Genomic DNA, 27,442 nt, shown 5'->3' on the forward strand with positions numbered 1-27,442 from the left:
ATTTGGCTCAGTCAACCAACACAAATACGTGGATTCAACAATTTATGGGTATATAGCTTGCATAGGTAAGCGGATTGAAATCGATGTAGGCAGCATAAGTCACGGAGGAATGATGAGCCAGGACAGAACATCGATGAGAGCTGCATTCCCGCCGGAGGTTCGAGTCCTCCCTCAGGGGTGTGTGTGTGTGTGTTGCAGTTAGCAGAAGTTACTTTAAGTAGTGTGCAAGTCTAGGGACCGTTGTCCTCAGCAGCTTGGTCCCATAGGAATTCACACATATTTGAACATTTGAAGGGTTGCATCAACCATTTGTCCGGCTCAAGACCACAACAGCAACACGAAATGCAATGATGATCCGGTCTCAGACGTGGGTAAAGCAGGTAGCAGTCATGGATCCATTTGCAACATACTGTGAAACCGAGCGAGGTGCCGCAGTGGTTAGCACACTGCACTCTCATTCGGTTGAACGACGGTTCAAACCCGCGTCCGGCCATCCTGATTTAGGTTTTCCGTGATCTGCCTAAATCGCTTGAGGCAAATGCCGGGATGGTTCTTTGACAGGGTACGGCCGTCTTCCTTCCCTAAGCCGATGGAAGCGAGGACCTCGCTATTTGGTCCCCTCCTCCCGAATCGATCAACCAACCGTACTCCGAAAATTCAGTCAGTCTACAAAGGAGGAGACTTACAGATAACTATTGTGTTCCACCCTAGAAAAATGTTCTGGTGTGTGGGGCCCAGCCGGGCGGGGTAACCGCGCGGTCTAGGGCACCTTGCCACGATCCGGGCGACTGCCCCCGTCGGAGGTTCGAGTCCTCCCTTGGGCATGGGTGCGTGTGTTGTCCTTAGCGTAAGTTAGTTTAAGTTAGGTTAAGTAGTGTGTAAGCTTAGGGACCGATTACCTCAGCAGTTTGGTCCCTTATTGTATTGTATGTTATCCGGGGACCTAGAAACTACGGAGAGGCTCCGTCCCCGCCGCAGCCGCAGTGGTCCACAACCCCACGACGACTACCGCAGTCCACTTCACCCCTCCGCCGCCCCACACCGAACCCAGGGTTACTGTGAGGTTCGGCCCCCGGTGGACCCCCCAAGGAACGTCTCACACCAGACGAGTGTAACCCCTATGTTTGCGTGGTAGAGTTATGCTGGTGTTCGCGTACGTGGAGAACTTGTCTGCGCAGCAATCGCCGACATAGTGTAACTGAGGCGGAATAAGGGGAACCAGCCCGCATTCGTCGAGGCAGATGGAAAACTGCCTAAAAACCATCCACAGACTGGCCGGTTCGCCGGACCTCGACACAAATCCGCCGGGCGGATTCGTGCCGGGGACCAGGCGCTCCTTCCCGCTCGGAAAGCCGTGCGTTAGACCGCACGGCCAACCGGGCTTGGTCCCTTAAAACTTCACACACATTTGAACATTTGTGGGGTCCATACTAAACAGGAGAAACAGGTAATAGTAAATGTGCTTGAAGAACGGGAGCACAAAAAAATGGCTCTGAGCACTATGGGACTTAACATCTCAGGTCATCAGTCCCCTAGAATTTAGAACTACTTAAACCTAACTAACCTAAGGACATCACACACATCCATGTCCGAGGCAGGATTCGAACCTGCGACCGTAGCGGTCACACGGTTCCAGACTGAAGCGCCTAGAACCGCTCGGCCACGAGCGGCTGGCGGGGAGCACAAATGGTCAGAAGTTGTGGAAATTCTGATAAAGCTAAAATGGCAGATGCTTGAATTAAATGTAAAGTATCCCATTAAGTCATTCTTAAAAATGGTTGAGAACTGTACCAAGAAACGAATCTGAGAATATAGTACAGCCGCTATTAATAGCTCTGTAGGTACCACAAAAACACGATTGGACTAATTTAAGCCCGTACACAAGCATTTAAGCCGGATTGTTCCCGGGTTCGATAGGTGGCAGCAATGGCAAGAAACTCAAGTAAGTGCCCTGTACAATGCACAATCAGTATATACACTCCTGGAAATGGAAAAAAGAACACATTGACATCGGTGTGTCAGACCCACCATACTTGCTCCGGACACTGCGAGAGGGCTGTACAAGCAATGATCACACGCACGGCACAGCGGACACACCAGGAACCGCGGTGTTGGCCGTCGAATGGCGCTAGCGTCTCACGCGGTCTGCACGTCCAGCACGAACGCTGGTCCAACTGAGGCGCCAGGTGGAAATGGCATGGCAAGCCGTTCCACAGGACTACATCCAACATCTCTACGATCGTCTCCATGGGAGAATAGCAGCCTGCATTGCTGCGAAAGGTGGATATACACTGTACTAGTGCCGACATTGTGCATGCTCTGTTGCCTGTGTGTATGTGCCTGTGGTTCTGTCAGTGTGATCATGTGATGTATCTGACCCCAGGAATGTGTCAATAAAGTTTCCCCTTCCTGGGACAATGAATTCACGGTGTTCTTATTTCAATTTCCAGGAGTGTATACTTCACTTACGCTCATTATTTTGATGCAGTCTGACTGTATATATCCTAAGTAGAACTGCGCCAGTGAACAACTCAATCCGGATTTAACGAATTGTTAAGTGCCATGTTTATTGCTATATGTATCATGTAGCAGCCTCAGTCATCATTTCAAGAGATTTTCGCTGATCTGGTAACTGATGTCTTTCTAAATAGGCACTGATGGATTCTTACAGTCATATAAAAATGGGATACTAATTACAGACGATGAAGAATTTCCAATAAATGATATAATTTAAAGCATTTATTTTCTCCAGTCACTTTACTAACATAATCATTACTCTACTTCATTAAAAATACTCACTCATTTTAGGATCCTCTCTGTAAACGCAAACACTAACAAGCAAGTTACCAGTAGTAAAGTTGAAGGAAATTGGTCATCAGGTGCTCGGGGAAACAAAACTAAATTGTGGACACGTGGGATCTCAAATGGCATATTCCATTAGCAGCTCACCATCGCCAAATAGGCGAAATATTGCAGTCCAGCCTGCGTAAATATGATATTGAATTAACGAAGCAAATAAACCTCAATAAATTCCACGCTAAACCCAAGTGTTTATAATTAAAATACAACTATTCACGGAAGTCCAGTCTGAGCTGTAATTATCGTACGGCAGCGAAACTTGGTATATTTTCTGACGCGTTAATACGGAATCGATTTGCGCTGGAAAACAAATTAGTTCCAGTTGTAGCCACCAGGTGCAAATATGGGTCTGTACACTGTTTTTATGGCAATACGACATCCACCTGTCGTCTGACAAGCCATAACGTGAGTGAACAGTATGGCCATCGAGACGAGAGGCCGTGCGCTGTTAGTGTAATTGTTTCATGTGAACGGCAGCAACTACAGTGCAACGTTGAGAGAGTATTGCCGACTGAAAGGTCTGAGCATAGGGCCGATGTCATAAAATTATTTACAGAAGATGATAATGAAATCGGAAAACACTGGTGAGTTTGGTGGTGTTGTGGGGCGGCGGGAGGAATTACTTTGTTTTATTATGTAGAATGTAAAGTAGAAAAGATGCATTTCCCGGCCGATGCACCATATGTGGGGCGGCGGGTGGAATTTATTGCTGTTAATTAATGTTTGGTATTATGTAATTTGAAGTAGAAAAGAATGCATTTCCCTGCCGTTTAACCAAATGTGGGGCGGCGGGTGTAATTAATTGTTATAAAAATGTTCCTATTAATTATGCTGTCTTTTGCCGTTCTCAACACTGGCTCTCTAACTACAATTTTGGCAACCAGAAAGTGATTAGCAAAACGTGAAGCCTGTAACTAGAATTCCTAGTGCCCACTTTATCTGAGAAATACACTTATAGCTACAGCTTATAGCTCTGAGGAATTAGGAGATTGTCTGGGATTCATAATCAAAAACGATCGTAAAAAAAAAGTTCTCTGTATTCTGAAAGTCACAGATGAAAAAAAAAAGAAAATAATCCACACAACCTGACTAACAGAGCAGTTCAGAGTCCAATGCGCTGATGCAACTATAACTGTCCAAATTAAATGTTTAAATGAATGCTCGCCATAATTTGATGATAATGTTCATCAAACGCCACGCTAAATAATGGTAGAATGTTTGTCCCGCAGCGGCACGTGAAAATACGACATACGCAAACTGAACATAGATAATTAAAGTTATCCCAGAATTAACACTTCACTCGAAAATGATTTCATGGTTACGCGTATCCCGAGTAACTTAATACGGCATCCGAGGCTGATTATAGCAATGATACCGACGCGACGCGACTCCCGACGCAGATGGTGTGCTATTCAGCGTCTGGAGAGAACTGGGGCCTTGCTTCCTCGCGCAGCGTTCATATATATAAAGCCGCAGTGCGGACGGCTAAGGGAACGCCTGATCAAATCGGCTCTCCCGACTAGCCGCTGGGCTAGTAATGCACCACTTTAAGTTATTGAATAAATCATCGGTTCCTTTGCTGATGGCCGATGAAGCTCTCAATTAATGGGGCTCCGGAACGCCCTATACTTGCAATGTTAAAATAACGCTTATAAATTACATCTTTCCTCACAAAGTATTTGAGGTAGGAAGTTGAACTTTTTACAGATTATTTATTGGAATATGGGCTGCAACTTAACACAGGGATTTTATAAAATTTTAGTTCAGTCATTAAAGATGATTTTTTTTCAATTGTAATGAAAATTCACAACATTTTTTTGCAATTTTTTATTTATATATAAAAAAATATACAGTTTTTTGGAAAAATGCTGTGTTAAATTATGCAGAAGGTATTGTGTAACATTTACTGAAAGTTTGAAACAAATATGTTTGGAAGATCCTTAGAAAACATGTAATTAGTATGAGAAAATAAAAGTTTTGGGAATCGAGCGACAAAGATTGGATTAACTTTTTAGTGCATTCCAGGTCCATAGGATGGATTATCTTCATCCTCTCCAAACTTCTCCTCGAGCTTCCTCTTGTTCCTCCTCCTGTTTACTCTTGCTTGTATTTCTAGACTCTTTACAGCCCTGTCTGCAGCCCGAAGGCATTCCTTGTCTAAAGCAAGCATCGCTCGTTGTTGTGTTCGTAGATTTTGCTACCATTTTCTTCAGTTGCAGTTACTGCAACACTGTTCCAAAAGGTGGTCATGTATGAACACTTATTACATTTCAGTTGTATTTCACTAGCAAGTCCTACGTGCTTTATTATGGAGACTTCCAGACCAACTTCACTACAATGAATACATCTTACACAGTTTGAAAAAATTCCTTTGAGAACCGACAAATCAAATATTTCATTCACATCCGATTCGCCCATAAAACATTCATAGTTTTCACTCATTGAACCAAGCTTCTTCTGTGAAGTATTTTCTTTCCCACTTTGACTGCTATGGGCAGGTGTACTTGAGAGGTTAGGTTCACTCACTTGGTTATCGTCTTTATTGTTTACAGTAATAACACATACCTTTGGCTTTCCAACATTTCTCCTTTTCTTAAAAGCCTTCAGAGGATTTCTAATAATTTTACTTTTACTCATTATTATACTTCAGCAAAACAGAGACTCAAGAAACAGAATTAATTACGAATATTTTCGAGATAACGACAGAGTAAATAAACATGAAACAATCGACAATCACACCAGCGATATATATTGAACCATCACAGGTTAGCCACAACACATACTTTATCTCACATCACTAAAATGTACCTGATGAACACGGACGTTAATAATAACACGATTTGACAGCAGTTTAACAGCGCCACAGTGGATCACGCCCATGTAGAACACATTTCAAAAAAAATTTAAAAATAGTTGTAGTCTTCGGAATTGAATAAATTATATATCTATTAAAAGGTAATAGTCTGCAGATTCATAAAACGCAAAAAAGTAAAAATTGAACTTTTCATGATTTGGAGCCTTTCCGGAGCCCCTTAAATGTGCATTCAACACACAGGTAAGTAATCATAATAAAAGTCTGACGTGGCTAAGTAAAATATTTTGGGCAAGAGAATTAATTTAATTACAGTACACGCAGTAGACGAGCTCTGAACTTGTCCTTTGGAGATACGCTATCGCTATAGTTTTATAGTTATTGAGTTGAAACTTCTCGCACCTTAATGATTATAGCGGATCTCCATTTTACTTAAACATCCTAGCCTTATTTATTAGCCTACTTAATCTATCTTGCTTCCTTAATTTTTAAGACAAAAACCAGAAAATATTGAATTTCAACTAAAATCTTAATTTGTGAGATCCAAAGTACTGTTTCTATTAAATTATTATGAAAAAGGAATCTAAATATAAATTTTTAAGTCTCTAGCTCTTTTCTGTTGCGTCAATGATTTTTACAGAAAAACGTCAAAATTTCGAAAATGGTTAAAGTTATCGAACTGACATTCAACACATATTAATTTAGTATTACTCCTGACATTCTAGAACCATTTCAGGTTATTTACTTGATTTTTAAAGTATTGCGCAACATTTATGACGTCAGAGCTAGTTACAGCGGACTAGGCTGACACACAATGGAAAGACTGATGTGAATTTATTACGGCGTGAGTAGGCTGCTTCCCTACAGTGTGACACATCGAAGAGGGAGGTGTCCTATCGCGCTGGAAGCTGTTGACGAGTTCGCTGTGGCTGTAACTGACCATGCAGCACGTGACCCAGGTAATGCTAGTGCTCGTTCAATCTAACGAGAACTGTCCATCCCGTGGTCAACAGTACGTAAAGTATTTCCGTCTATTTTACACTGGTATCCGTACAAGATCCAGACGGTGTAGCAACTGAAATCTCATAATGTGCACCGACGTGCTGAATTTGTTATTCGGTTTCTGGCACGAATCTAAGTTGATTTCACGTGGCCGGGCAATATTCTATGGAGTGCTGAGGCGCATTTTGCTCTACAGGATGCAGTAAATACACAGAAATGTCAAATGTGAGGTACTGGTAACCCACGTGTTGTGCACGAAGCCCGTTGCACTCGACGTATGCAACGGTGTGGTGTGAATTCACATGCTTCTTTATTCTCAAAAATAGTTCAAATGGTTATGAGCACTATGGGACTTAACATCTGAGGTCATCAGTCCCCTAGAACGTAGAACTACTTAAATCTAACTAACCTAAGGACATCACACACATCCATGCCCGAGGCAGGATTTGAACCTGCGACGGTAGCGGTCCCGCGACTTTGTTTTCAGCCCATTCTTCTTTGAGAGAACACACCCAGAGAGCCCGTCAAGTGCAACCGTGATGTCCGCGCGATATCGAGACTTCTTTCTAAAGCATTCTTGCTTTGGAAGAGCGCAGCTGTGTTGAAACCACTGTTTTCAAGTAAGATGACGCAACACCTTATGTCTGTCGACCAGTGAAAGATCTGTTTAATGCAGCTTCCACGAAAACGTTATCGCCAGATGTTTTCGGGGAACACGTTGTTCAGATTGCACCGGAATTCCTTGCAGTAACAGCTAATCACGTCGTTTTACGGATGTAGTATCCCGTCGACATTTCTGGTCCTCATATTGAACAAAAAATGTAAGTGGTGGTTACAGTAGAATCAAAGTATGCCTTTCTCACTTGTTGGACCCTACCTGCCCACGTCCCGTTCCTAATCCATTACATATGGAGACATTTCAATACATCTTTCTTGCAGTCACAGTGCCAGATTTGCTCCCAGTGGCCAAAATTTCAAGCAAGTTGTTTTCCAGCGTGAGTGGATTGCGCATTAACGGATTAACATACCTGCACTTTAATTATAACTACACTGAAGAGCCAATGAAACCGGTACACCTGCCAAATTTCGTGTGAGGCCCACGCGAGCGCGCAGAAGCGCCGACCCGCGACGTGACAAGTACTCGGCTAATGTCTGAAGGAGTGCTGGAGGAAACTGACACCACGAATTCTGCAGGGCATTGTCCTGCTGGAATTTCCCGCCGGAATGAACAATGAACTTGAATGGATACAGATGATCAGACAGGATGCTTACATACGTGTCACATGTCAGAGTCGTACCTAGACGTATCAGTGGTCCCATATCACTCCAACTGCACACGCGCCACACCATTACAGAGCGCCTCCACCAGCTTGAACACTCCCCTGCTGACATGCAGGGTCCATAGATTCGTGAGGTTATCTCATACCCGTACACGTCCACGCGCTCAATTTGAAGCGAGACTCGTCCGCCCAGGCAGTATGCTTCTAGTCAGCAATTTGCGGAAGGATTGCACTTCTGTCACGTTGAACTAATGTCTTCAGCCGTCGTTGGTCCCGTTCTTGCAGGATATTTTTCCGGCCGCAGCGATGTCAGAGATTTGATGTTTTACCGGATTCCTGATATTCAAGGTTAACTCGTGAAATGGTCGTACGGGAAAATCCACACTTCATCGCTACGTCGGAGATGCTGTGTCCCACCGCTAGTGCGCCGACTGTGACACCACGTTCAAATTCAATTAAATGTTGATAACCATCATTGTAGCAGTAGTAACCGATCTAACAATTGCGCCAGACACTTGTTTTATACAGGCGTTGCCGACTACAGCGCCGTATTCTGTCTGTTTACGTATCCCTATATTTGAATACGCGTACCTATACCACCTGGTATGGTGACACGTTCTCTATGGACGTGTGTCAACTGAAAGATTAGAGATTGTCGGAGGTATGGAAGATGTTAAGAAATTAAAAACGTATTAAGAAAAGAACTGTTATGATACTGTTCTTTCCAAGGATTCTAAGTGGGATAGTCTTCAAACATGTGGAAGGAAAGTAACGCTTTTTATGATTTTATTTCAAGTATACATTAATTAAAAAGTTTACCACATACTTTTAAATTGTATATACGCTGAAGCGCTTAAGACAATTGCCCAGAGTGGTGAGGAGACTCGGACTAGAGGGGAAACGCTTCCCCTGAAAGCCATTCACCTAAATTGTGGTTTGCGGCGGAGGTGTAGGGTGTGTACACTAGACGGGTGACATTGGATTTGCTTATGTGTTCCCGTGGGGCCAAGAAGTGGGACATGTGGAACGTGGCAGACTGTGCAATAATTCTGAGAGATATGAGTAGGCCTATCTGCCGCTACAGCAGTGTGTATTCAAAGTGGGGAAGGGAGGGGGGGGCGAAACATCGGTTTATACTTCTAGCGGGAGCTAACTTTCAAGCTGAGAAGTCGGGACAGGGTGCGACACCGTATGTCACTTGGAGACGAGATCAAAGCATTGCGGAGTGGCCGTGCGGTTAGAGGCCCCATGTCACGAATCGCGCGGCCCCACCCGCCGGAGGCTCGAGTCCTCCCTCGGGTATGGGTGTTTGTGTTGTCCTTAGCGTAAGTTAATTTAAGTAATGTGTAAGTCTAGGGACCGATGACCTCGGCAGCTTAGTCGCTTAGAAATGTACATTTTTTTTATTTTTATTTTGCGTGTTCATAGGTTCAAAGGTACCTCCAGGTGGCGCAGGTTTCGCTTTTGTTGTGTTGTTGTGGTGCGAGAGCTGTCATGCTTTCAGAGAAGTCCTCCTTTCCAATGTGACACGTTTCTGATATCTGGGAAAATATGTAAACATGCAACACGAGGCGAGAATAATCATCGTTTCTATATTTAACAAAAAAGTGAATTTTTTAAATAATTTCACCACTAAATGAAAGCTGACATCGATGTCTTCTTTTAAAAATGACTTATACCAGTATAAAGGTACTTGTCATGATGAACAACGATCTGATGTCCTCTGCCATAAAAATCTGGCACTTGTGTTTCCAACAACAACGAGCGGCTATCGTCACTGTTATTGTTCACGAATTTCGTTATGAACAGTTCTTGGAACCCCATTCTACAAAGGTTTAAGCAACTAGAGGCAAAACCAGCATCCTCCACTGAAGTTAATACAATGATAATAAAATTAAAAGAAAACCAAAAGCTCATATAGGGGTGATGGAATTTCAGCCAGAATTCTGGAAACCTGCTCGAATTTAACAAGTAACGTCCTCAGTGATATACAGGATGACTGAACTCCCCTTACCACTGCTATTTATGCAGCCCGCAACGGCTTCTTAAACCATTCGCAACGTTTTCCTATTTTCCCCCTCGTACACGCGAATTATTAGTTCTACAGAAAAATGAACAGGACCTTTTTGTAGGAAATTTAATTTAATTAAATTTTGGACGGGAATACGTTTCGCTGGAAGTCACATTTTTGATTTATTCAAGAAAAACAAGTTCGAAGATCAGTTTTGTATGTTTTTCTTGAATAATTCAAAAACTACGTCGTCTAGTGAAGACACATCCCTGTCAAAATTTAGCTACATTACATTTCCTACGAAAAGTTCCTGCTCAAGTTTTCTGTAGATCTAATAGTTCGTTTGTAGCGAGCGGGAGAGTATGAAAATCTTACACATAGTGGTCGAACATGTTGCAGGTTGCATAAAACCTAGAGGTAGGGGCAGCTGAATCGCCCTGTTTTGGATGAAAATTGGCAATTCTTAAATCTGTTTATAAGAAAGATGACAAGAAACTCTTAAATAGTAATCATCCAGTTTCCTTACTGATTTCTGCCTTAAATAATAAAATATCACCAGATGCTATTTTTTGTGATCTTTCCAATTCATTTGAATGGTATATCACGTGACACTCTTAGAAATATCAAGTCTTATGGAATGAATGGTTTTACACGCGACTGATTTGAATCATACTTGACAAACAGAATGCAAAACGTTGTGCTAAATAATTCAAGCTCTTTAGGAAGGGTAGAAAATTTTATTGACTTGAAAAAAGAAATAAATAGAGTCCTACAGGGTTCAATTTTGGTTCCACTCATAGATGTCAATAACCTTTCAGTTAACATTCGAAATGCAGAATTGGTACTTTCTGCAGATATGCTAGTATTATAATAAATACCATTAGAGAGAAATCCTCAGATGTAATTTTTTATGATGGTTTTCTGTGAATTATTAAGTGGTTCCTTGAAAATGGACTTTTCTTATATTTCGGTACAGCACACTAGATTAATTTCTGTACAACAAATAGAATCATATCAACAGTTGACGTCGCACATGAACAAGAATCAGTAAACAAGGTAGAATTCTCCTGAATTTTCGGCGTATAATTGATGAAAACATCAACTGGAAGAAGCGCATTACTGAACTTCTCATACAGTTAAGTTGTACTACTTTTGCTCACTTGCTGTTTTATTTATTTTATGTTTAATTTAACATAATGCAACCTGTTTCCAGCATATTCTGCCCATCTTCACACAAATAAAATTCCGGTATTACATTTGTATAGGTAACATATTTTAGTGATTAACGTCGCAAGATCATAGGTTAATTTGAGTGCAAGGAAAGCATTGCAAAAGTGAAATGGTGACACATTAATTACTGGTGTAACCGCCACAGTGTTGAATGCAGCCATTCAGTCGTGCATGCATTGTGTCGTACTGGCGTCGGATGTCAGTTTGTGGGATGGAGTTCCATGCCTGTTGCACTAGGTCGATCAATATAGGGACGGTCAATGCTGGTTGTGGTTGTAGTCCGATGATGTCTAATACGTACTCGAATGGAAAGAGATTTGGCAATCGAACAGGACCTTGTAAGGGTACCTTGTAAGGATACAACAGCTGTATGTGGGCCAGTGGTATCCTGTTGGAGAACCCTCCCTGAAATGCTGCTCACGAATGGCAACAAAAAAGGTCAAATCACCAGACTGACATACAAACCAAGAGTCAGAGTGCGTGTAATAACCACGAGATGGCTCCTATTGCCATACGGAATAACACCCAAGACCATAACTCCAGGTGAAGGTCCAATGAGTCCAGCACGCAGGCAGGTTGGTTTCAGGCTCGCAACTGGCCTCCTTCTAAACAACACACGGCGATGAAACTTCCTGGCAAATTAAAACTGTGTGCCGGACCGAGACTCGAACTCAAACCTTTGGCTTTCGCGAGAAAGTGCTCTACCAACTGAGCTACCCAAGCACGACTCACGCCCCGTCCTCACAGCTTTACTTCTGCCAGTACCTCGTCTCCTACCTTCCAAACTTTACAGAAGCTCTCCTGCGAACCTTTTTCATTCTAGAAACATCCCCCAGGCTGTGGATAAGCCATGTCTCCGCAATATCCTTTCTTTCAGGAGTGCTAGTTCTGCAAGGTTCGCAGGAGAGCTTCTGTAAAGTTTGGAAGGTAGGAGACAAGGTACTGGCAGAAGTAAAGCTGTGAGGACGGGGCGTAAGTCGTGCTTGGGTAGCTCAGTCGGTAGAGCAGTTGCCCGCGAAAGGCAAAGGTCCTGATTTCGAGTCTCGGTCCGTCACACAGTTTTAATCTGCCACGAAGTTTCATATCAGCGTACACTCCTCTGTAGAGTGAAATTTCATTCTAAACACACGGCGATGTCTGGCACCGACAGAGAACCAGCTTTCGTTAGAAAACTCATCAGACCTCCAACGAGCTCTCGCTTGACTCCACGGAAGTTGCAAAAGGTGGTGCTTTGGGGTCAGTGGAACGCACGATACATGGCGTTTGGCTCGAAGCTGTTCTTAAGGTAACCGATTTATAACAGCTTTCTGTATCACTATGGTGCCAAGTGCTGCTCGAATTGCTGCTGCAGATGCTGTACGATGCACCAAAGCCATGCGCCGAACATGACGGCCTTTTCTCTCTACAGTGACAAGTAGCCGTCTTGAGTATGGTGTTCTTGTGACCGTACATTCTCGTGTCCGTCGCTGCCAGCAGTCTTGCATGGTGGCTACATTCCTGTCAACTCTTTCTGAAATATCGCAGAAGAAACGTCCAGCTTCTTGCAGCCCTATTGAACGACCTCTTTCAAACTCAGGGAGGTGTTTAAAATGGCTTCTTTGTCGTCTTAAAGGCATCATTCACTACATCAACACATCAGGCCCAATCTCAAAGATAACTAAACTTGGTATGCATCCTCGTAGTGATGCTACTAGCACCACAGCGCCAGTCTTACGCGACTGGCGTGATATCTGAATAGATGTCACCTTCAAATGCAGAAACACGCCTACCAAAGCTACATTTTCCTAGATACGGACATTTGTCACATCGTGCTACGGGACACGCTTGCGTCTTTCGCTGTCCGATGGAAACCGCAAGACGCTGCGTGAAACGTTTTCCCAGACACGGGGTGGTGTGCGTCAGGACATAAAAATGATACTTGCGTTTTTCTTATTATTTGGCAACTGTACACGGTAGAATGATACGGGAACTACCATCACACACCTTTATTCTAATTCAATGCAAATTTTGTGCTGTTGCAATAGAGAAACATTTAAGCTGTCAAGAAAAGTTGGTTTTTCTCTCAACTCAGTACTTATCACGCCATATCACCTAAACTGTGGATCGTACAACATAAATTTATAGCTGGCTTCAGTAGTAAAAGTCTACAACGTGTGCAAACTTTCTGACCAATAGACTCATTGACAATGAAGTAATTAATTAAAATGCCTCACATGACGCGGAATCTTTACCTAACCAACATCCAAAATGTAGTAAGCGACAAACTTTTTCCCTTTACCACTTCTTGGTGTGGGGGAGCGGAGGCGGTCGGAAGTAAATGCGAAAAAAAGTTTCGGAAAGGTTTCAATTTATTTCTGCAGTCTGCTGGAAGTCGGTGTGTGCTGCAGGTTCCCCTAGACGAGAGTAGTATTGTGTGGTTCACTGGCGTGACGCGATTTCCAGCGCACAGCTAGGAACATTTGCTATCATAGTTGCGGTTCAACGTGGCGCGATAGTATCAGCGGAGGCAGCAAAGGCAAAACATGCAGCACAGTGATCGATCTAAAAGCCTGTTAATTTTGGCAATCCGAAAATGCGTGGAAATCAGGGAAGAGGACGAAGACTGTGTGTTATTGGGAAGAGTACTCAGGAAGCGCAAAGCAGTCACACATATGTTCTTACATCGTGAAAAAGAGCGAGCGTAAATCATTTTAGTGACAAAACAGTTGCTCAAAGATGCGGAGGAAAACAAGTTCCCACACCGTTATAACCCAGACGTATCAGAAATTAATGATCTGCGAAAGGACAACGGAACGTTCTTGGTAGGTGTCGGCGCTTACGGCAAAACTGAGTGATTCACTGTAATGAGCGGATTCATTGATTACTTCATTGGGCCGAATTCACAGTACTAATCACAATAACATCCTTCAACTCATTATAACGTGTTAAAATGCTCGGTACAAATAAATTTACAAACGCATTACGTTGGACATAATCAAAGACATTTTCTCGTAAATTAACTCTTTTTGCATTTAGTTTTTCAGTTAGGCGTCAGTCACGTTCCACAAAATGTGCTGTTCGGATACCAGCTCAGTAAGTTGCTCGTGCCCTGGGGCAAAGAATCCATCAGCTTGACATTTCTAGTGAATGTTTCATAAATTAGATCGTAAGAAGTAGCCTCTCGTGATAGCAAATCGCTGTGGATGGACTCCTCCCCAAGCAACCAGGCGTTTCCCGCAGGTGGAGCCCGCAGCGCCAATGCATTGTCCGCACCCTAAGAAAATGGTGCGATATGTTTGCATTGCACGTGTGGGGAGCGCCGTCTCTCACGCGTTTAAGCAGCACGTTGCGGGAAATTCCCGCAGCTAGGAGAACGTATCTTCACTTTCGTTTCTCTTGCACAATCTACATCTACATCTACATTTCTACTCCGCAAGCCACCCAACGGTGTGTGGCGGAGGGTACTTTACGTGCCACTGTCATTACCTCCCTTTCCTGTACCAGTCGCATATGGTTCGCCGGAAGAACGACTGCTGGAAAGCCTCCGTGCGCGCTCGAATCTCTCTAATTTTACATTCGTGATCTCCTCGGGAGGTATAAGTAGGGGGAAGCAATATATTCGATACCTCATCCAGAAACTTACCCTCTCGAAACCTGGACAGCAAGCTACACCGCGATGCAGAGCGCCTCTCTTGCAGAGTCTGTCACTTGAGTTTGCTAAACATCTCCGTAACGCTATCACGCTTACCAAATAACCCAGCGACGAAACGCGCCGCTCTTCTTTGGATAGTCTCTATCTCCTCCGTCAACCCGACCTGGTACGGATCCCAAACTAATGAGCAATACTCAAGTATAGGTCGAACGAGTGTTTTGTACGCCACCTCCTTTGTTGATGGACTACATTTTCTAAGGACTCTCCCAATGAATCTCAACCTGGTACCCGCCTTACCAACAATTAATTTTATATGATCATTCCACTTCAAATCGTTCCGCATGCATACTCCCAGATATTTTACAGAAGTAACTGCTTCCAGTGTTTGTTCCCCTATCATATAATCATACAATAAAGGATCCTTCTTTCTATGTATTCGCAATACATTACACTTGTCTATCTTAAGGGTCAGTTGCCACTCCCTGCACGAAGTGCCTATCCGCTGCAGCTCTTCCTGCATTTCGCTGCAATTTTCTAATGCTGCAACTTCTCTGTATACTACAGCATCATCCGCGAAAAGCCGCATGGAACTTCCGACACTATCTACTAGGTCATTTATACATGTTGTGAAAAGCAATGGTCCCATAACACTCCCCTGTGGCACGCCAGAGGTTACTTTAACGTCTGTAGACGTCTCTCCATTGAGAACAACATGCTGTGTTCTGTTTGCTAAAAATTCTTCAATCCAGCCGCGCAGCTGGTCTGATATTCCGTAGGCTCTTACTTTGTTTACCAGGTGACAGTGCGGAACTGTATCGAACGTCTTCCGGAAGTCAAGGAAAATGGCATCTACCTGGGAGCCTGTATCTAATATTTTCTGGGTCTCATGAACAAATAAAGCGAGTTGGGTCTCACACGATCGCTGTTTCTGGAATCCATGTTGATACCTACAAAGTAGATTCTGGGTTTCCAGAAATGACAAGATACACGAGCAAAAAACATGTTCTAAAATTCTACAGCAGATCGATGTCAGACGTATAGGTCTATAGTTTTGCGCATCTGCTCGACGACCCGTCTTGATGACGAGGACTACCTGTGCTCTTTTCCAATCATTTGGAACCTTACGTTCCTCTAGAGACTTGCTGTACACGGCTGTTAGAAGGGGAGGAAGTTCTTTCGCGTACTCTGCGTAGAATCGAATTGGTATCCCGTCAGGTCCAATGGACTTTCCTTTGTTGAGTGATTTCAGTTGCTTTTCTATTCCTTGGACACTTATTTCGATCCTTGTTGGTGTTGGGAGTTTCTTATGTCAGTGTACACTGATGAGCCAAAACATTGTCGCCCCTGCCCGCTTCGACGTTGGATGCCGCCTGGTGGCGGTGTGGGCACATGGCGCGGAAACAAAAGTATGTAAGCGGAGCGGAGCAGATACAGCCGACGGATCACCGTACCGAAGATATGGGTTGCAAATGGGAAAATCACTTCAGTTAAGGGACCTCCAAAAAGGGCAGATTATTATTACCCTGAGCCTGTGAAGGAGCTGGTCGAATGTTCACGTGCTACTGCCGTGAGCATCTACGAAAAGAGGTGGAAAGACAGTGAAACTGCCACTAGGCACTAAATGGTCGGACGCCCACGACTCTTTCCAGAGTGTTGGGTTCCGAGACTTCTGCGCTCTTTAAAGTAGGATAGATGGTAATCTATGGCATCTCAGCCGAAAGAACACAATGTTGGTGCGCGCAAAAGTGTTTCAGAGAACACCGTTCATCGTACATGTTTCGGAGCGTACCATTCATCGTACATTGTTGAACATGGAGCTCTGCAGCAGACCAGCCGTACGTCTTCATGTGTTGACCCAACGACACGGTCAATTACGATTGCAGTGCGTATGGGACCATCGGGATTTGACCGTCAATCAATGAAACCGTGTCGGCTCTTCGGGTGAATAACACTTTCGATACAGTAGATCGATGGTCGTCTCCACAAACGCCGTTGTCGAGGTGAACGGCGGCTCGAAACGTGCAGCGGGCCACGGACGCAGGCTGGTGGCAGCAGTGTTATGCTATGGAAGACTTTCTCCGGCGATTGCATGGGACCTGTGGTATTAATAGAAGACACGCTGACAGCTGAGAACCACGTGCATCCCTTCATGCTTGATGTCTCCCCGACGGCCATGTCATCTCTCAGCAGTATAACTGTCTGTGTCTCTGAGCCAGAACCGCGCTACAGTGGTTTGAGAAGCATTATAGTGGACTCCTGTTGATGTCTCGGCGGCTGAATTCGCCTGATGTACATCCTATGGAACCCATCTGGGTCACTACCGGGCGCCGTCATCGTGCACAAAAATCAATGGCCAATTATTTACGCGAATTACGTGACATGTGCCAGGCATCTAATGCCACATACCGCCACAAACCTACCAGAAAATATCGGATCCCTGATACGCGGAATCAGTCAGGTACTTCGTTCCAAACACAGGCAAACAAGCTGCTACGCAGTTCATACAATGTTTTGGCTCATTGTATAGACCGTCCCTCCTAAGACTCGTCAAGCACGTTTTCTGCGAAGTTTGCAATTTCGTTTTTACAATGCGTGGTTGGAGTCAGCTCGAGGAAATACTGCTTCTACACGTCATTCGTAAGATGCCCAGAGTCGAAGGACAGCGCCCGTTTGTTTCTCATTGCAAACAAGATGGTCTCTAAAGCGGAATTCTACGTGCTCATACGATGGAGCGGTCCCGAGCTAGCGTAGTGCGATATTCGTTTTACCGATATGCATTAATAGGGACAGCAAAACGCGATGAATAGCCAGTAGGCCTACTCCATCAGCGACAGCACTGCCTTGGCCCACGCTGACACCCGCCGCCACGCATCAGCGCTACACAGTCGCTCCTAGTTTTACTGCCCCCATTAACAATGGTGGAGGTGGTGGCGCCGACGACGAGACAATAAATGTTATGATGCGATATGAAAGTGACAGTGACTGCAAATAAATGACTGCACCTAAGATATCAAACGACGTATAGGCTCCCTGAGGTCGCTGAAGCGTATATTTCGTCCATAAGGTGACTGCTTTATGAGGGCAGCTACTGTTGATCAACAGAAATAGAACCGGTTCTCCGTCAGTCACTTGTTTGTTTTGCCACTATGCGTTTCAATGGTTCACGACATAATCTTCAGGTGGAGAATTGTTTATTACTTGGTTGGGGTTGGAGAAGAGTAAAGACGTTTCTTTCAGAATCGCAGAACAAAGGCAGTGTCGGCTACTTTGCAAAAGACGCAAATAGCTTCCTGGCCAATTAGTGGGTGGAGCTCGATTCTATACAAACCCCACCCCATCCACAGTCGTGAAAGGTAAGAAAACGGGGTCAGTACGCTGTTACTACATAGTTGCAGCTACTTTTCAAGGTCGCCCAGCTACACACTTCCCCCATTAGAAATACATGCACGTAAATCATCGTAAATAGGAAATGTCTTACGGTTTTTGGCACGTTAGCGAGTAAGACAAGCAAATATTCTCATAAAAAATCTTAACTACTTTCTGCTTATACTTCCACTCGCAGGAAACAGCTCTTTCTTTATGTATGTTGAATGCAGTTTTTATATCATCTAGCTTTACTTACACCTTAAATCCATATCTGAATCAGATAGATCTTTTTCCAGCCAGTATTTTGACAACTACAAAGAAGGTAACTACTCGAATTCTAATACATGTTTGTTTATTTTCCTGTAAACTATCTCCTTTATGACTAACAATTATCTCTATTCCTTCTTGCAGTTCTTCTAGACGACAGCATTAAGGGATTTTACCCACACCTCTTATTCCCTCCATGTCACTATTCTTAACCCACGTCACATCGTGCTGTTTGTACGCCAACAGCTCTTCTCCTATATATTCTAGCCGAATTTCTCTACAGAATTTAACGTGTACAACTTTTGCAAATGGGTGTCCATTAAAAGTGGAAATATTCCAATTCGTTTAAAATTCTGCGAGTGGCTGTTCTGTTGGTAGGTTCACAACATCCAGTTTCCCAATTTACATGTAATATAACCATTTTTTAAGCCAGTCCAAATGGGAATTTAGGTTTATAAAAATATTTTGGTGTATCCTTTAATGTAGTAAACATTGTCAGTTCCACTGCTTTCAGCGAGCACTTCAACACGTGGCGAATCTGCGGTGGTTTTTATGGAAAAGCAAATATTTTACATTTCCCTGTAGCAGCCAGATTTAAAGCCATCTCTGAACCTTGCCTTGCGCGTCTACAATATTTACTTCTTCTTTCATTTGCGGTTTATGTTCTTCCTCTATGGTGGTCGTCTTCGCCATATTCATTTCTTGGCTTCGATGTCCTCCATTTCCAGTTTTCTTTTTCGTACGCACAACACATAAACAGCACTTACGGGGGTGATTTTTTATATGGGTATTGGCTTAATTCTGTGTGAGACATTTACTCTTTTACCTTAGGACTTGTGGAATAACGCTGTTTGTGGGTCCAAGTCCTAAGTCAGCCATATGTATATCTGACGGTATTTCAGTGAGCGATGTACGTAGTTTCAACTACGTTACAAAGCCATCCCACAGACGAAGATCAGGATTCCCTTTTTTGGGTTTTTGGTAGGATAGGGATATTCTGAAAATACATATTCTTGTTTAGTATCTTTATTATTATCTATATACACACTTATGCACAGTAAGCAACTCATTCTTTGCTTTTAGTTGGTGTGTTTTCAATAAGATATACCTTAATTTTTATCTTATAATTTAAATCTACATTATGTTCTACAGATTTTTTTCTCTAGTCAGTAATTTGACAGGTACAATGAAGGTATTTTCTCGAATGAAAGTTAATATCTAAGTTTTTTTCTGTAAACAATCTCTTTTATGGCTTAGTATTTTAAACGTAACTCAGAATTGGATGATAACGTAATATTAACTGACTTTCTTCCACCTGGCTCCTACAAGGGTGGGGTTGGGAGTGAAAAGGTGTCATAACGTCTGACATCTTTTCTGCCCTGCATGAAAAATGTTCAGATGTGTGTGAAATATTATGGGACTTAACTGCTAAGGTCATCGGTCCCTAAGCTCACACACTACTTAACCTAAATTATCCTAAGGACAAACACACACACCCATACCCGAGGGAGGACTCGAACTTCCGCCGAGATCAGCCGCACAGTCCATGACTCCAGCGCCTAAGACCGCTCGGCTAATCCCGCGTTGCTGCCCTGCATGACGGGCTTGTTGTGCGGGTAGTATTAGAAAGTGTTCCAGGTGGATGGACGCAGCTGAGCAGTAACGGTGGACGAAGAGGACGTCTGCCTCCTCAGTACAATTTGTAATTGATTTTAAAGTGACTTCCTGATGAGCCAGAAACTTGAAATTTTAAGCATTACTCATAACTTGCTTTCTAGTTTGATGTGAGTGGAAGGGTACCCTGGGTGCAACTGCCATTTTTCCCTTTTTCTGTTCCAGCCATGAATGATTCACAGGAAACTGCTGGTACACTTACATGTCAGCTTGAGTCTTTCCAGTTGTTACCTTCATGGCCTTTTCGTGAGATATGCGTGAGAGAAAACAATATATTGGTTGAGACGGGTGAAAAGTAATAGCAAATAAACAAGAAATGTACCACACGTCTCTGTCGTAATCTCTTCGAAATGTTTGAAATCTTGAAACTTCTACATACACAAGGCTAAATACCAGAACATAGTGATTTAAATAAACATGAATTTTTAGTATAAGACGTTTATACAGCGGACTAAAACGTATAACATAATTCCTCTTAGCCCCATATAGATTCCTAACCCGATACATAAAATTAAGAAAATTTGTGGCTGTAAAATTTAGAGAGCTAAGAATATACTTGTATGATCTAAAACGAAAAACTTGGGGGGCACGCAATAGGTAACAGCAGTGAGGTGAAATATAAATATTCAACCAACAATTAGTAAGTAATTTAATAGTAAGGAAATGAACCATTCATAGGTTATTTATGTATTACATGCGTGCCAAGTTTTATGGTTTAAAATTTAGAAGAATTTTCATGACTATTAAAACCTGACAATAACCAATTTTCTTAACTATCTGAATGGTGTTATGAACTTGTATGGGTCTAGGAGAAATAAATTTAAAAATTTTCAGCCAATTTAAAAACGTAATATATCACAAATTAGTTTTTATTTAATCACTTATTTTGTATTCCGTTATAAACCGGAATAAAAAATAAGTGATTAAATTAAAACAAATTAAATAAAAATTGATACGTGAAGTTTCGTCGGCTATAAGTACTGAAACCAAGTAGAAATTGTACATTAATTTAAAATAATTCTTAAAACTATTTACACTGTGATTTATTTATGTATACTTTTTTTACATTTGTGCTGAGCTGTTGGAAGTATGGTCCACTAAACAGAAGTCAAATAAAAAAGCCAAATTTGTTATTGCAATATTGGAGATAAGAATTAAAAATGAAATGACTATTATACAAAGAATAATTAGTGTATTGAGTGTATTGTGCCAATTTCAACACACAGGAGGGCTGATTATCTAAAAGCTATATATATATATGTATATATAAATAAGCAAATGTCCCTGTTGACTTCAATCTTTGGACCAAATATCGGATTAGAATATCAAACTGACATGTCAAGTTCCACTTAAGAACGTTACTTTGAAACATGTGCTCCCTCAGAATTAGCGCCTGACGGCTATTAGAAAATGCACGCGGCGTATTGTAGAAGGAAGCAACATACCTTAGGATACCATGGTGAATCCCATCCAAGGGAAGAACCAGTTCTTGCAGATAACGCCGGTATTATCCATAAACAGTATTAACTGTTTTAGGACATGCTCTAAATTGAATATCCATACAGCATGAGATCAGTAGGCCACCTATTTGTTAGGAAAACAGGAATAATTTTGTGATTGTTTTTCTTTACCTTGCTCGAAGGAAACAGTACTGGACATTTACAGCAAAGTAACTGCATCACAAAAAGAATTTCGCATTTTTCGACGATGATACTGATCCTTTGAGAATTTTTTAAGCTGTCCTTTGAGTCTTTACCTGACTCTCGTACTATTCATATTACTCGGAACCTAAAGAAACCTTCCTGTTGACATGAACAACGAGTGTGACTTTGGCATAACAGAATGTTTTTCGGCTCTGTAAATGCGATGTTCACCAGCGTTTGACGCAAAGTGGTTCGCAGTACGCCCACTAAATTTTTCGTCCAGAAAGGCGAGTGCAATCATAAATAAGGAAACACGCGACGACTGTGGCTTTCGTTTGTGGAATTGATTATCTTCTGTGAAGTCCACGCAACAGCTATGTCTCTTCGTCACTGTCGCAGTAAAGAGTACATAAATTATGCATCAAAGCGTAAAACACGTCCGTCGTATTTCGCAGTTCGATAATCAGCTGTGCCTATTTGACTGCGACCATTAGTTTCTTCTTCACAACGAAGGCCAGAGATTTGATCAGAGCAAGGACGGACGTAGCGAGGATGAGAATTCATGAGGAGAACCTAACTTTGGACATAAGGCTCTTTTACCGGGTTTGGCTGCGACGTCTGGAATGTAGGCGGCAGAATCTCGTGTTGCGGCAGCTAAGGTGGCGGTGAATTATTAATTCAAACGAGACGCTGATGGTAAAATTAATATTCCTAAACCTTGGCTTAACGTGCACAGGACTACTCTACTAGGCAACACTTGCTAAAAATGTACATCAGCCCCTCTGGGAAAACAGACCAAGATGGATGGCCTAAGCTTAAGAATTGTCAACTAAGTCCATCGTCTTTGTCTAGTTCAGGTAGACTCATCTTCATCAAGCTCTAATTACGGACGAAGCACAGACAATTTCCATGTGGCTTAAAGACTTACAGTCGACGAATATTATTCATAGTTTAAACCTACCTAACAACGCGACATACTTTATTTCGTGACAGCAGACACGTTATTTGTCCTTAACTAAGGTAGGCTTTCTATGCACGATTCCAACCGTCCTCAACGGATGGCAGGAAAAGACATCCTCGGCAGGTTCAAATCAAATGGCTCTGAGCACTATGGGACTTAACATCTGAGGTCATCAGTCCCCTAGACTTAGAACTACTTAAACCTAACTTACCTAAGGACATCACACACATCCATGCCCGAGGCAGGATTCGAACCTTCGACCGTAGCAGCAGCGCGGTTCCAGACTGAAGCACCTTGAACCGCTCGGCCACAGCGGCCGTCCTGGCAGGAATGACCGTGATGTGCGGAATAGCTAGTTTGTTGTGTGGAGAGAAATACTTCGTTTCCTGCATTGATCCTGTCACACAAGTTCAATAAGATAAGTAGCTCCAAGTAATTAGTTAGACATTTATATGAAACTGTTTTACCAGTGGAACATACAGAGTGATTATAATTAAGGTTAAATTTTCAAACCGCTGTAGAAATAACACCACTGGTCAAAATGACGTCAAATTGCAACGGTATATTATCGAAGAAAGGAGAAAACGTATGGTAGAAGAAAAATAAATAGTTACAAAATGTAGTAACAGATGGCGCTGTAATCGTCATACTTTAATAGTGGTCGACTACAAATGACAAATGAATCATACAACAATGCCGAAGGTGTACGTTCAACGTTAAACAAACAGTACTGCTCAGTGTGCATGGGTGTACAGGTGTGATACTGTAAGTTACGTAAGCCCATCCACCACGGCAAGGTCATATCACTTTGGATGGAAAAATTCGATTTTTAATTGTCTTGAGGCCAAAAACTGCATAAAAAGCATCAATCACATCGGTTTTTAATAGTCGTGAGGCCAAAAACCGCAAAAAATTGAACATCACGTCGGTTTTTAACTGTCCTGAGGGCAAAAACTACATAAAATTCACCAATAAAAATCAAATCGGAATATGGATTTCCATGTGACTGGCGCAAAACATGTTCAGTATGCTGTCCACCGTTTTCTGCAACAAGTTAAAATCGAGAAACAGCATTTTCCACAACTGAGCGAAGTGTTTCCGGGATCACGTTCAGAATGTGTTGCGTAATGCGTGCCTTCAATGCAGCTAAGTTTGCAATCGGAACACTGAAAACAACGCCTTTCAGATAGCCCCACAGCCAGAAGTCACACGGATTAAGATCAGGTGATCGGGACGGCCAGGCTGTAGGGAAATGGCGTTTGATAATTCTAGCATCTCTGAAATGGTGCTTCAGCAGCTGCTTAACTGGATTTGCACACATCCACGCTGTTGGAGAGCTGGAATGTCGTGGTTGCGCAAAAGATACTCATAGCGCTTCCCAGTGACGGTATAGTTAACAGGACTGGAAGCACCTGTCTCTTGCAAAAAATATAGCCCTGTGATAAATGATGCCGTAAACCCGCACCACACAGTGACATTTTCAGGATTAAGTGGTAGTGGTTGATTTTCGTGTTGGCACATCTGTCAGATGGAAGTGGGGCAGTGGGCTTCGTCTGTCCGGAAAATCTTCAACGGCCAATCATTGTCCAGTTCCATGTGAGCAAGAAATTCTAAAGCAAAGGTCTCTCTTGCTGGCAGGTCTACAGGAAGCAACTCGTGCACATGAGTAATTTTGAATGGATTGCAGAGAAGTATGTTTCGTAGGATTTTACGCACCGTGCTCACGGGTATGTCCAATGTTCGGACAATTCTCCGTGCACTACACGTTTGCACACCACCACTCGTCTCCTCCTGCATTGTTGTGGCCACTGCTTCCACTAACGTCAAATCAATTCGTTTCCTCCCTCTACCAGACTGTACACCAAACGGGCCCATCTATTCGAATTTCCGAGTCATTTTTTCCAGACCTACGGCAGACATCGTGCAACACCTTTTTTCAAACTCTTCAGTGTCCGGAACTTCTGCCGAGCCACGTGTGCACAGTCATCATTCCTGTAATGCATCTTTACAACCAGGGCGCGATCCTGAATTGAGACAGTCGTGGCGAACATCGCAGACGCGAAAGGAGGAAAAGCCGTGTACCAGGCGCGTTTATACCAACTTCAATGGGTCGTTCCCATGATAAGTGTGGTGTCACCGCCAGACACACTTGCTAGGTGGTAGCCTTTAAATCGGCCGCGGTCCATTAGTATATGTCGGACCCGCGTGTTGCCACTGTCAGTAATTGCAGACCGAGCGCCACCACACGGCAGGTCTAGAGAGACGTCCTGGCACTCGCCCCAGTTGTACAGCCGACGTTCATAGCAATGGTTCACTGACAACTACGCTCTCATTTGCCGAGACGATAGTTAGCATAGCCTTCAGCTACATTTGCTACGACCTAGCAAGGCGCCGTATTCAATTGATATTGAGATTCTATTAATGTATCATCAAGAGCGATGTTCTACAAATGTGGATTATAGTTAAGTATTCCAGAAGCTACGTACTTTTCTTTATAGCATTCATTACGTATCCTGTTTCAGACCTCACGCCAGCCTGCGTGAGTTTAAGCGCGTGCCTTTCGGCTTCCTCTCATTGTGTCTAGGCTGTCTTGTCTAGACACAACAATAAGTGTTTTCATTTACTTATCTGACACATACATCACCATCTGTTGAGCAATTTCCACACTATTTTTTTTTCTTCTGCCATACGTTTTCCCCCTTCTCCGATTATATTCCGTTGCAATTTGACGTCATTCTAACCAGTGGTGTTATTTCTACAGCGGTTTGAAAGTTTAACTTTAATTATAATTGCCCGGTACTTACAATGTTAGTCATCACAGTTGGATTTAAATGCCTTACTACCGCATCATTCGCTTTGGAAAACGACAACATCTCTTATGTTTTATATCCACTTGAGAAATAATGGCTCAATCACTAAACAATTTTGCGTAGAAGGAGAAGCCAAAAATGGATTATGTGAGCGAGAAAAAACAATCCTATTTAACTGATGAGCATCGTGAAGCACTGCAGAAGGGTTTGGAAGACATGTAGGCGGTGTACGCTACACAGCTGCTAAACATTTCTCCATTGCACGGGGCACTTTAAAAGACTACGTAAACGCCAGTGATGGTGACAAAGTGACCATTGGAAGAAGGGGTAGACTGTTTATCCTTACTAGCAAACTGAAAGTTAAGGAGACATTGTGTGGCCTGAGCCACCAATGTCAAATTATCGAATTTTGTTCCTCATTATCTTGGAAATTTTTAAGACAGGAACTTACAATTTTCCATAATTATTGAATGCACCTTTCTAGATACACTGAACCAGAATTATTACTAAAATTTTGTTGTGGGGCACGTTATCTTTTTTTTTCAAACACTCAATTTTTTGACAGAATTTTGTAAATAAATGAACGTAAAAACAAAACATCTAAGGATATTTTAGTTATTCTAGTTCCATATTTGTTGAATCACAAACTTGGCATGCTGTGAAAATTTCATGTCTCTACCATCAGCACTTTCTCTTAGAAAAGACAGGTGATTTATTTTAAAAAAATGTAGTTCAGAGATATTGACGTTTAAAACATTTTTTATTACAAATTCTTATACAGACTTACATTTCTGAGTCTTTTATACACTCGAATTGCCATGGCACATACTCTGTGTCTTCTTTAGTGTCACAACAGCCTAGTGCTTGCCTCCTCCTTTTCTTTCTTGCTTCTTTTGTCATTTGCTGAGCAGCTTACTCTGATTCACGTACACGAAGTTCATCCAGTTCCCGCATTCCTTTAGCTATGTTCTGTCCAAATCTTACCCCTAACTTCTCCACAACCTTAAGTCTTTCATACTTCCCACCATTAAAAGTTATTTCAGCATCAGACACTGCTAACTTTAGAGTCATGAGGCCAACAAACACATCTTTGGGCACACGGAACCACACAACATTATTGAAGGACTCATTCACATTCTGGGTCTTCCCGTGTAAAGATTTCTGTAGTAGCTCAGGATTTGCCAAATCTCTGTAAATACGTTCGATTGCTTCCATTACTGCAAAAGGAAGGGAATTTTTATGTGTAAATTCACGCAGGGTGCCAGAAAATTCAGCTTGCCTGTATTTACACCAAGTGTTTGATAGAGGTTGACACAAAGCATGACATGGTTTTTCATCGGTTGCTATTCTATAAAAGAAAGTGCTCCACACAGCTTTTCTCATCTTATCTAACTTGTCACAGTTATCTCTAATGGCCCCTCCCATAATTTATGGATAAAAAGCAATAGAAGTTAAATTACTACAAAAATAGCCCATAATCAGACTACTTCCAACGAAAACTAGTATCAGAAACAAAGGACTGATTTGTTTACTCGTAATGCCAACTTCTGAGACGTATCAGTAGGCAGAAAACAAAGCAATTCCAAGCCTTCCAGACTGTGTATTTCCCAAGATATGACTGTTCAACTATGGCAGTATATGCGTAGCCGCGAAATTTGACAGTCGCACGTCAACGTTCAAAATATTATTTGAAGCTCTCACAATTTTCTGATTTTAATGTATTATATACCAAAATGTTCTGGAAAGTCCAAAGTACATTATGGACTAGAAAACAGAAAACGTCAAATTTCAAAGACTTTCACGTATAATGTCCGCTTAAGTTAGTTAATTTCGTAACAAAAATGCAGGAAATACGGTTCGGCCAGAAAGTTAACCAAATAATCCACCAACCATCTT

The sequence above is a fragment of the Schistocerca piceifrons genome, chromosome 8, assembly GCF_021461385.2.
Source record: "Schistocerca piceifrons isolate TAMUIC-IGC-003096 chromosome 8, iqSchPice1.1, whole genome shotgun sequence".
Lineage (NCBI taxonomy): Eukaryota > Metazoa > Arthropoda > Insecta > Orthoptera > Acrididae > Schistocerca > Schistocerca piceifrons.